Below are 11,867 nucleotides of genomic sequence, written 5' to 3'. Positions count from 1 at the left end.
GATCCCTGAACTAAGAAATAGAAATTATTTTATGAAAAGGTTATTATTATTAAGCCCTCAGATATATGTAACTATAACTCTAAATATGATTCTAACTACAAACTTTAAGTGTGACCGCAAAACTTTGCTTTCGCCGTTTTGCAATAGATGGCTGTATCGGTAAGTGTTAGTTACAGTGACTTAATAAACCACAGTAACGACAAGCTTGGTTCCGTTTTTTATTGGCTGAACCTAAATATGGCGGCTTTTTGGTTACATTCTCCTAGTCCTTTTACCTGATATTTGGGATTTATTCAAAATGTAAGGCCCATTTTATTTAGCCAATGTAATATTCTTTAGTAAAATAAGTTTGTACTTCATACAAATACTATCAAGCCCAATAATTTTGATTTTGACGTGTGTCAGTTCAGTTCAGTCAATTGTATTTTTAAGTTCTATGGTTCTATGTTCCCGTTCGCCATTTTCAGGCTCAATTTGAACGAATTGTCGCCACTATGTTTAATTAAGTCACTATAGTGGTAGTCGAAAGGAATAGATCGTAAATATCACACAATAGGCTTAGTTATTTGTAAACATTTGTCTGCATCATAAAGTTATTTTCGATTAAACATGTCAGCGTACGTGCTAAATTTTCGTTATCTGCGGGAGGTTTCAATTTTCTGTGTCTGAGGCTCATCGAATGCTCTCAAATACCTACGGCGAGGCCGCTAATAGTTGAAGAACGTGCCGAGAGAGGTTTAAACGCTTCAAGAACGGTGGAAGAGAGAAGGTTTTCGAAGATGCAGAATTGGAGGTATTAATTGATCAAGACTCGTGTCAAGTGCAACAAGAATTGCCAGGATCATTGGCAGTTACGCAACAAGCCATTTCAGAACGCCTGAAAGTCTTGGGAATGATTCAGAATCAAGGAAATTGGGTGCCGTACGAGTTGAAGTCGAGCGATATTGAACGGCGTTAGTTTGCTTGTGAACGGATGCTTGCAAGCCAAAGATGAAAGAGATTTCTGCATCGTATTGTGGCGGGAGACAAAGAATGGGTTCATTACGGGAATTCCAAGCGCAGAAAATCATAGGGATATCCCGGCCATGCTTCCACGTTGACGACCAAACCCAATATTCACGGTTCCAGCTCAGTATTAGGTGGAACCAGCTCGGTGTAGTGTATTATGAGTTGTTAAAACTGACTGAAATAATCACAGGCGATCGTTATCGAAAGCAAATAATGCGTTTGAGCCGAGCAATGTTTCATGTAATTATACCTATAACTACAACTATCAGTACAACTGAAACTATTACTTCACCTAAAGGTTATATTTATCGAGTTTTGTTTATATTATAATTCTTTCGGAAATTTGGATAATTGAATACGTATTTTGTCATGTCCTAAATAATCCATCGTCCTGCCCAAAGCCGTTACTGGAGTCAATATCGGTTTCAGTAGAATTAATTCACGGCTGATATGGCAAATTCCGAATTTACCAAACCGGTAATGGGACTCCAATCCTATGGCCCATTTAACACCGTTAATTCATCCAAGCGTTGTGGCTTTCTCATTTTTAGGAGGATTTTTCCGATTGGGTAATACGGTGTAGATATACCAAAACGGATGAAAGTTGATTATATCTCCTTGACTATTAATTCTGCAATTTCATAAGTCGATTATAAAATTGATTTTACGATTATTTTATCAATATGATTTGATGAGCAGGACTTTTATAAAATTCGAGGATCTATGTTACCTATATTTTTTTCCACTACTTTTTATCTTACCTGAATGATCACTACCACAACAATGAAGAAAATTATTTCTAGAGCAGGAAAATGTTCCTTTCAATTGTTGCTGACAACACATTTAACAGTTTGCAATTCAATTTCAAAATAGTTCTGAAGTTGACAGACGATGTTGAATCAAAAAGTATACTTGAAAAAGACAGAAATTCTTATCAGAAATAATATAAAACGTCAATTCTATCGGAAAGAAACAGACACAAAATGAAGAGTTGTAACTTGTTTTTGTTTGCTAGCAACTTGAAATAGTTAGTATCCGTGCCACAGTTTGGAGATGCAACGTTTTTCAGTTTATATACCAAGGACTATGATGCAAGTATGTTGAGAATCATTTTTTAAAGAAATAATGGTCTATCTAGGTACACTCTTTTGAATATTCTTTTCAAACAATCATTTCTATAGCCTGCTAAGTATCTTGCTAGTATTATCTGTAAAATTTGGAAGCTCTGAGTCTTGTATTACATTTGTTACATCGTTTAGATCCCTCATCTTTATCAAGAAGAAAAAAGCCTCAAAAGACTCCCTTGAAAGACACTAAAATCATTTTGTAAAGATCAAAACGGTAGATTTAAATACCTAAACACTGACGTTCTGGCAGAAAAGTTGGAATTCAAGACACTGCCAAAGAAACCAATTTTATCATAATTATCATTATTGATTTCAATTCATTGGTAGTCAAAAGACTTTGAGAGATAAATAAAGCATAACCTGCTGCCTGAAGAAATACAGGGTGAATGTATCTGAGGTTAAGGACGTAATTTCGGAGGTGGCCAAGATGAACAGAAATTGGGCTGGTCATGTAGCTAGAATGGCTGGAAACAGATGAAACAGACGGACAAAAAGAAGCATAGGACGTCCACAGAAACGATGAATTGAGGATATAAAGAGAGTGGTTGTAAAAATTGGATGATCAAGGCACAAATAGAGAGACGGGGATTTGTTTTGGAGAGATTTATTTTCAAGAGTGGATGAATACTTGTTGGAAAAGAAAATGAAGAAGATAAGGTTGATGCTACTACTCCAATAGATTTGGAAAATACGTTCAATTCCTTGGACCATAATCTACTTTGTGCTATTTTGACGAAACGGCCCTGAGGTTCTTTGAGTTCTACTTTTTTGGTAGAAATCAGTGTGTTAGATTGAATGACCACTTTTCAGATTTTTGTTCAATAACCTCAAGAGTACCTATCGTTTCATCCCTCTCTTGTTTTTCGTGCTGTTGATCGGTTGAACGAAGATTTATCGGCATAAATGTGAAAAATTATTTTATATAAGCACCTTCCTTTACCAGAGAGCTTTCTGTTATGATTGAAATAAATATGGGCGGTGAGCAAGTTCCAGCCTCTACTTGTTGCAAAAAACTTGGCATCATGTTTGATTGTCAGCTGAGATGAAGGGAATATGTCTTATTGCTGTTGAAAAAATTTTTTTTTTGTACTACGTCATTTGTATTGGCAGATATATTTTTTCGAGTAACTTTCTCTGCGAGTCACTAGTCTTGTCCAAATTAAACTAAGGATTGACAATTGACGGTTAATTTTTTTAGCTTGAGAAAATCAACTTGTATGGCTCAGGGTCGATAACGATGACGATGAGGGTACAGAGAGTTCTGAGTCTTCTGATTCTCCCCTGCTTGGGGGAAAATTTTCACACGTTTTGTTCATGAAGTTGCCCTTACTCATTAGGCATGATCAAAGGTTTATGTTGCCTATATTTGGTTCTACAATGTTTCAGCGCTCCTTCACTTATAATGGACATAAGGTACATAATTTTTATTCAATTTAATGTCCGGTACTCCCTCAGAGATCAATGGAATAAAAATTCAAGAGAAAAGTTGTTAAGTGAAGAGATGATTTGATTGAGATAAGTTCACTAATTTTATCATTGCTGTTTGATGCTAAATGTTTCTTGGTTCTAATTTTTTTTTGGTATTTCTCAATTTCACTATTTTGGGGTCAAGTGGAGTAGCTTAAACTAGCCTTCGCCCCTATATCAAGGTCTATACATTAGACATGTTGCCTCCTAACTTTCAACTCGAACGGGGATGCCCGGTAATATCACAAATGGTTGATTCTGGTTGGTTGAAAGTTACGAGGCAACCTGTCTAATCTATTTACCTTGACCAATGGCAATATGGATACCGGATGACGCGTTTACCTCTCTCTCTAAGCTACGAGACAATCTGTGTAATCTATAGATCTAGCCCCTATATCATGTTTTATTATTATCACAATGAGAGCAATACTATTATTATTATTATCTTTATTTACAAGAAAAACGAGGAGAAAGAGCTTCGTACTTTCCAAGGAAATAGTGTATGCTCTGGCTTCATCTCTTATTCGAAAATTACAGACGTTATGAGCGCTCATTCGGTGAACGAGCGCTCCAAAATCTCAATAAATTTTCCGGTCGATTTGCAATGCTCATCAAAACCGACCGAGACGAATCCCGCAAAGATTCCTGTCACCCTAATCTCTCAACCCCCTAGGAGTTACGGACTCTAGGATGCATCAGACCTCCCGTGCGCCTTCCTGCGTTCTGCGCAGGACGTCCGGCACTGCATCGTAGGGCTCCGGGTGAGGGAGTCCCCAGTAGCAGTGAGCTTCGAATCCGAGTTCCGGCAGGGGTGGCCGTATCCGAAAAACCGGAAGTCCGATCGATATGACCGCAAGAATCGTAAGGTTATGTGACGAACTTCACGTGTGATTTTGTGTCATGAAGAAGCTCCGGTTCTCGGGCAAAGTTTGGATGATTGACCGCAAGGGTAGTTGATGTTGTCTTGTTTTTTCGCTCTTTTGTTAGATAGGTCGAGATTTTAATTTTCTTTCACTCTCCAATGAAAGTTTCTTGAGAAATTATTTTCAGCAATTTTTTTTTCGTAAATAGGATCGTTTAAAAAATGTTTGGATTTACTGATATACAGAGTGACTTGAGGAAAATGTGTTCGTTCGAATTTTTATCAGAGTATTTTTAAATAAAGTCCAGTTAATATTGAAAACATTGAAGGACGCAGAAAGTCGGTTATATGCATAGAGCACACTGATATATATTCGATATACATGTAGTTTCGGTGATATATATTCGATATACATGTTCTTTCTCTGATATATATTCGGTATACATGTTCTTTCTCCGATATATACTCGATATACATGTTCTTTCTCTAATATATATTCGATATACTAAAATATTTTTTCTCTGTAATTATGACGAAAAGTATTTTTCAAAAACTTAATACATTCATATTAATGACTGAGAATAAAAAAAAAATCGAGAGAAATCCATTCCTTTTTCATTTCACCATGAATTATCATCAAATTCTTGCTATTATTCAGTGAATACAACATTTGCAAGTCCTAGCTTCAATAGTTTCTAAAGAATTCCAACAAATTCTCTCAATGTGATATAGTTTCATGGTATGATTGCTGAATGATATTCAAAACGTGAAACTTAAATAATTCTGATCGAACATAAAATGTTATAGAGTACTTTATGAATGGATAATATAATACCAGCCAAGATGTAAACTCAAAGTACTTTTTAACATAAAACATTTAAGAATTTTTCAGCTAACTTAAATAATTCTGATTGAGCATAAAATGTTAAGAGTACTTTATGAATGGATAATATACTACCAGCCTAGATGAAAACTCAAAGTGCTCAATTAAGATAGTATAAACGAAGAGCTAAATGAATTGAAAAAACTAATTACCTACATATCATTATTTTTGTTAGTCTAAACTAGTCAGATAACGTTTCAAATACTGATCGAAATGATGTAGATACTTTCGAATTTCGATTAACTAACTCAACGATTTAAGTGAACATACTAGAAATTCCTCGCATTGTTACTCAACACGTTGTGTAAACTACCCTCAGTCCTAAAGTAGGCTATTAAGTGCTAGCATAGGTTTGCTTGACATGTTTCTGCATTAGGTCAATGAGATTCGAATAGAGCCACTTTGCAACTACAATATTATGTCGATAAAGTGCTTCTTGAACACTGAATGCAGTGTGGGTAGGAATGCTTTGATGTTATTATGAACTATTGGTTGAATGATTTCCTCTAAATCAATGAAAACGTGAAAAAAACCTAGTTGGATGTCGAAGAAATATTTAATATCAGTATTATTTCAAAAGGACCATAAAAAATCTTATCCCCCCAAAAAACCAATGAAACATGAGATATATCGTATGTTCAAAGCGCAGTTTCTATTTGAAATTCATGAGGAACTATTAACTGCCCAAATAAGATATCTCTATATAAAATCAAATTAAATCAGATCAAAAATATGTAGCATTTTGAAATTCGTTTGGTTTCGACTAGCCCACTATCTGGGTAGCTCTCACTTTTGAACTGTCATCTTTTGACATTTGACAAATAAAAACTACGCCATCATCACTATAAATGAAACGATACACCCTTCAACAACGCATTTTAATTGTTAAAATTCACTACGAAAATGGTGAACATTTTGCAGTCAAACTAAAGCACTTTTATGTGATCGGGAAGTACCTTCTCGGCCGGCAATAGTGAAACTGGTACAGAAATTTCAGATGCTGGGATAAGTTAGTGATGTGAAGAATCAAAACTGAAGTTGAAAGCTTTTGAGGGCTTATCTTTTATTCTGTATTCTGTTTATAACCAAAACAGGCTGTCAAACCGTCGAAGAAATAAAAAAAGTTCAAAAAATAAATTTGAACGACTGTAAAGTGAAGTTGATCGAGATAGTAGACATTGTAAAGATATAATCTGAACATGTATATCATATAATTCACAAATATTTGTACATGAGAAAGCTGTGTGCAGAATGGGTGCCGCATGAGCTCACAACCGATCAAAAGCACAACGTGTTAATGATTCATAGCAGTGTTTGAACCTGTTCAAGTGCAATAAACCTGAATTTTTGCGTCGATATGTGAAAATGGATGAAACATGGCTCCATAATTTTACTCCGGAGTCCAATCGACAGTCAGCTGAGTGGACTGTCATAACATGCAGCTGGCAAGCTTATGGCATCAGTATTCTGGGATGCGCAAGGTATAATATTCATTGATTACCTTCAAAAGAGTCATACCATCAACAGCGATTATCATATAGCGGTATCGGATCGTTTGAAGAATGAAATCGTTAAAAAAGGGCCCCATTTGAAAAAAAAAAAGTGCTGTTCCATCAATACAATGCGCCGTGTCCCAAATAAATGAAAACAATGGCAAAATTGCATGAATTGGTCTTCGAATTGCTTCTGCATGCACCGTATTCGCCAGATCTGGCCCCCAGCTACTTTTTTCTGTTCTCAGACTTCAAAAGAATGCTCGCTGGAAAGAAATTTGGTGCCAATGAAGAAGTGATCGCCAAAACTGAAGCCTATTTAGAAGCGAAAGACAAATTGTCCTACAAAAATGGTATGGAAAAGTTGGAAGATCGCTAAAATCGCTGTATCGCCCTCGAAGGCAAGATGTTGAATAATAAAATCGAATTCTGCAAAAACAAATGTGTTTACTACGGTAGACCGGGGATTTTTCAATTGGCCTGTTCCCTATACATAATTATTTGTTCTACAAGGGTGTAATTGGCGCATGAATGAATGAGCGCTCAAAAGCTTTCGACTTTCATAAAATTTTCAACTTAGAAGAATATATTTCAGAAAAATTTCCATCTGAATCCTCATATATCCGCAAAGGAAAACATCAATCATTTTCCCAGCTTCCGGTATCCGTTTCCAAACTCTTACACAGTCGATTCGCCGTTTACCTGCGCTCTGAACAATGAAGACGCGTTTACATGAAATTAGTAGAGAAGCCAAGGGAATATTATGGGCTGTTACGAGTGAATTGCTTCGGATGAATGGTCTTCTGTTTACCTAATTTTCTTGTAATCGTAAGCTTAATTGTTTATGTGTGAAAACTGTGTCGGAGATCCCTTCACGTCTGGAGTTGGATATAGAGGAAACAGGGGATTAACATACGTTGTAAGGTATGACTGTTTGAGGTATAGACATTTATCCTTTTAGATGTTTCTTCAAAAATAGGTTCTTTATTGGTTTATGCATTATTCAAGTGGGTAAATATTTGTGAAGAGGTTTCATTTTGATATTAAAAAAAAACAAGTATATTCAGAGAGAGATCCATGCATGTTTATTTTATTTTGAAGAAGAAGATGTCATTAAGGATGAAAAACTATATATCACTTCTACTGTTAGAAATCCCTTCAATATTCAAGTATATAAAACCAAATCTGCTCCGAAATTGAGAGGGTTTCTTCAACCAGGACATATACTTCATCAAGCGATGATTTTTCGAATTCTACGGTGTACCAGAATCGCTATATGCCCCTTATATTTGGGAATCATCTCCAATAGATTTATACTGATTGTATTCCATCCTCAGAGTAATAAACATAGATAGAGGGAGCATATGTCATTTTCAGTAAGCAAATTATGTTTCCAACATGAACTATGAAATTTGACATGAAGCGCGCGGAAATGAAAACATATCAGTGATACGATATTCCACTCAATTCGCGAGTTTTGCACAAAGAACGTACTTCTTATAGCCCATAGTGAATTGTCGTTTCATATGAACTTAAAATATATTGAAATTAATATATGAATATATCAGAAATTCAGAACCCAAACTTCAAGCGCGCCAAACGACGTGAAACAACCGATGACACTAGGAGAGCAAAAGTTGCAAAATCTTGGATTTCAGCAGGTAAATACAGAAAATAATGAATATTCTGCTTATTATAAATTTAACAATTGGGAAAAATATCGAATTCCAAATATTCAAATTTGCATATTTAATCGGGAATCACTCAAATAAATATATTTCATTCAATATAATATACATTCATAACGATATAGTAAAATTGTGGATTTGAAAATATATCACAATCCGACAACGTGATCTTACCATGTTGGGTACATGTAAAAATTGCGTATACTCCCTCTATGGCTCTATGTTCATTACTCTATGCAAAAATAAAAGACAAATGTCAACAGATGACAGCTTCAAAAGTGACAGCTGTTCAGATAGCGGACTATTCAGAATGAAATCTATTATTAAAAATTGATTCTTAAGGAATTAATGAGTCGAGACAAAAACGATCGATGATCAGGCTATATGAAAATAAAGTTAACAGAATACAAAAGAAGATCGGCCGAAGGAAATATCGAATTTGAGCAGGGGATGTTGAATATTCCTGACGTAATTAGAAGATGACGCTTATAATAAAATTCCCACCAGGACTGGTGGCAGCGAATTCAACGGTGAGGTATAATCATAGCGTGCTACTTGCTGATATATGTGTTGGAGTAACTCGAACCCTTATCGCTTTCTACACGATTTACGTGGATTTCGTCTAATCCTTCATGGTTCACTCGATAAATCTTTTCTTCCTGATGGGGAAACCAGGCTTGAATGATCCTGTTAGTTTCGAACGAAGTGTGAGCTGATTGTTTTCCGATATTTTCCCAATAAACCTACTTTAGATAATGTAGGCTTAGGACATTTGACTAGGATTTTTCCTTGAAAATATGAATGAAAATAAATCATAATTGCATTATTTTTTTTGAATCAACAAAAATGGTTTCGTCATACGACGAAAGGTTATAACTTATAGTTATCAGTACTCATACTTTACTATAAGTTCTTCCAGTGGCGGATTAAGACAAATGAGGGCCCACAGCGAAAAGCAAATCTGGGGCCCCCTGATTACGATCAAAGGTTTTTCAAATTCTTCAGAATAGGTTCGAATACAAGGATAAAATGATTGCGTTACATGCATGATGATGCATGATCAAAACGGAATATATGGAAAACTTTAAAATATAACATCAAAAAGGATGAATTCGACAAAATAATGAAATACCAATATAGAAAAAATTTAATGAAAAATAAGAAGAATTGAAATAAAAAAGTAGAAAAAAATATTTTCAAAACTTAAACTATAATTGAGAAAAAGAAAGCATAAAAAATATAACTTTAAAACAAAATAACAATATCAAAAACACTTTCTTCGGTTGCTAAAAAATTGAAAAAAAATCTATATAGGTACCTAATCTAGCTATAATTGAAATTGATTTCATTTTCTAATTTCATGAAATATGTCACACACAATTCTGTCTTTTTGAATTGAAGAATAAAACATTGATGCAGTTACTTCACTGAAATAAGAAGGGATACATCGAAATTGGTCTTACTTTTCACGATCTCGTGACACTCTTTATTCAGTCAATCCATTTCGATAGTTAATACAGTCGACTCTCGTTAACTCGAAATTTTTTATAACTCGAATTATTTTCAATCCTCAGAGTTCACTGTACAGGGTGGGCAAATTTCGATGTTTTAGCACTAAAACGTTTGAACCAGTGGAGATAGACAAAATCTGATTTCCCCTATTCTAGATCTATTTTTCTGAGAAACTAACAAGGGTAGAGTATTCATTTTTGGCAACCTTCTCTTGTTTTCGAGTTGTAAGCAAAAATTGGAAAAATGGCGATATCAAAAAACATTTATATCTCCGCTAATACTGATGATTGAAACATTATACAGGCCCTTTTTTTACGTAGAATCCAGTGGCGTGCTTGTCTCTTCAAAATGGTCTTTCGAATTTTGTAGAAATGAGTAAAAAGCATAGAAATAATCAGATTGACAGAAGGACACTGCTCTTGTTATAGAAAGCTCAATTTTTCTGTGCTTATCAACCGTTGAAACCATAGAAATATTGGGACTCTCAGATAAAAAAAGGTTTTCGACCATTTTCTTTTATTCATTTTGATACAAACCATACGATGTTATATATTTTTGAAATCAGGAAAAATTAAGCTTTCAAAAAATGGCACAGAAATCGAGTGTTCTCATTTGAAAAACATAACTTTGGTCATAGCTTCGTAATTAAAGTCTCTTTTGAAAAGACAAACCCGCCACTGGATTCTACATGAAAAAGTGCCTGTATAATATTTTAATCTAACTTCAACTGAGAGAGTGTTAACACGTATTACGAGTGGCTCGATAATCAAGACAAATTTTCTCCGTAGATTACTTATCTTTTCCAGATCAAATTTTCGTGTTGTGCCTGATTTTATCTGAAGGTAGGAGGTCAACAATAATTTTTGAAGGATATTGTTTGGTTTTGATGATATTGTATATAATTTTTTTATTAGTTTCTGCTATTACATTCTTTGTTTATCATCATACGTTTGACGCTTGCGTCGATTTCCCCACCAGTTGCGCGTAACAGTCGATATTGTGAGCGAACACGGCACCACATTTTACAATACTCGAAACTCAAATACTCCCAGTACTTGTACTACCTCGAGAGCGGTTTGTACATCTGGTGGGCAGGAATACAGTGCGTCTACAGCTTCGTAATTTCCATCGCGACTTATTTAAATTCCTGGACATAACAACTTGATCCTTAACCCAATTGTTTGCCCTATTCCCCTTCCGTGGCCTACCTAGTCTGTGTGAGTCTCTCTTAACGGCCCAAGAGAGTGAAGCTTGTCTCTCCTTTTTCCATTCCACCGTGTCGCAATAGTTTGAGGAAGATGACTAAATGTCATATATGCTCGAAGCAGACGACCTCCACTCGATTTGCTAATTGTTTCAAATGCAAAAAAGCATTTCATTTTGATTGTCTCAATTTGTCACCGAGCGAGTTGGGCCTGATCGATGCGAAGTGGACTTGTGGCTATTGTGTAAATGAGGGCCGCTTACTTCGTAGCGGTTCGGTCTCATCGCCTTCTCAGCGCCCTGGTACATCGGCCATGCCAGGAAACTTGCATCCCTCGACTGCATCGTCGCTTAGTTGTGATCAGTTTGCCGCCCTTATGGCCAAACTCGACGATATATCCAATGATATATCTTCTATTAAATCCACTCAGATGGCACTGCAAGCAGATTTATCCGAGTGTAGATCAATTTTGGTTAAGCATTCGGATGATTTGCGGCGTCATGATGACGTACTTGTGAGTCATTCCCGGTCAATCAGCGAGCACGATGCTAAGGTCCAGTCCTGCACTTCCCAGGTGCTGAGTTTGGCGGAATCTCACAGAGGCCTTGCGGAAGCGGTAGATT

General features: G+C 35.7%; 1 protein-coding gene across 1 annotated transcript in view; it reads left to right on the top strand.

Moving 5' to 3' along the window:
* Positions 1-4,370: 4,370 nt before the first annotated feature.
* Positions 4,371-11,867, top strand: part of LOC123677600 (adenylate cyclase type 3) — a 72,140-nt gene continuing 64,643 nt past the window's right edge. Inside the window, exon 1 of the mRNA XM_045614222.1 lies at positions 4,371-4,550. The gene's annotated coding sequence lies outside the window, so the exon portion shown is untranslated. The remainder of the gene's footprint in view (positions 4,551-11,867) is intronic.

This window comes from Harmonia axyridis, chromosome 4, assembly GCF_914767665.1.
Source record: "Harmonia axyridis chromosome 4, icHarAxyr1.1, whole genome shotgun sequence".
Taxonomy (NCBI): Eukaryota; Metazoa; Arthropoda; class Insecta; order Coleoptera; family Coccinellidae; genus Harmonia; species Harmonia axyridis.
The sequence above is the reverse complement of the archived record's forward strand: the minus strand, read 5'-3'. Positions and strand labels throughout refer to the sequence as shown.